This window comes from Gavialis gangeticus, unplaced genomic scaffold, assembly GCF_001723915.1.
Source record: "Gavialis gangeticus isolate Ggan-Ray unplaced genomic scaffold, GavGan_comp1, whole genome shotgun sequence".
NCBI classification, from domain to species: Eukaryota; Metazoa; Chordata; order Crocodylia; family Gavialidae; genus Gavialis; species Gavialis gangeticus.
The window spans coordinates 156,132,601-156,133,443 of NW_017728992.1; positions in this window are offsets into that span (position 1 = coordinate 156,132,601).

An 843-nucleotide genomic window follows, 5' to 3' on the forward strand; every position below is an offset into this window, starting at 1 on the left:
AGAGAAGGCTGAGGGGGGATCTAGTGGCCTGTTACAAACTAGTCAGAGGGGACCAGCAGGCATTGGGGGAGTCTCTGTTCCACCAAGCACTACAAGGAGTGACCAGGAATAACGGTCACAAGCTGGCAGAGGGTAGATTCAGACTAGACATCAGGAGGTGCTACTTCACAGTTAGGGCGGCTAGGATCGGTAACCAACTTCCAAGAGAAGTGGTGCTGGCTCCTATCCTGGGGGTCTTTAAGAGGAAGCTAGATGAATACCTTGCCAGAGTCGTTTGACCCCAGAATTCGTTCCTGCCCATGGCAGGGGGTTGGACTTGATGATCTGCTCAGGTCCCTTCCGACCCTACTAACTATGAAACTATGAAACTAGGAGAATCTGAGCAATGGGGGCCAGTTTCTGCTTCTCATCCCTTGTGGTTGAGAGGTACAAGAGTAAGACATGGTTTAGTTACCATGGCATTAGGCTACACTGAGAGTCCCCCGTGTACTTTGACTTGGGAAAGTTACTTAAACTCTACCTCAGCTTTGCCTGCTGCAAAATGGGAATGGAGAGGGGAAAAGGAAGTTTGATGTGCTTCCTTAGGTGGTGAGATGACTAGATTATTGTTTGGGAAATGGAAATCATTGTTTATACAAACACTTTAGGTAGTTTTGTTTGAATCTTTCTTTTTCATATTTTCTAAATAGTAAATATTCAAAGCCTCTCCCCTTTATGAAAATGGGTCACAACATTACTTAGAACTTTTAAGTTAGTAATTTTCCAGCATTTCCAAAACTCCCTTAATTACAAAGAAGTTGTTTCCCAAAAAATATTTTTGTAGGTGAGACAACTCATCCCAGA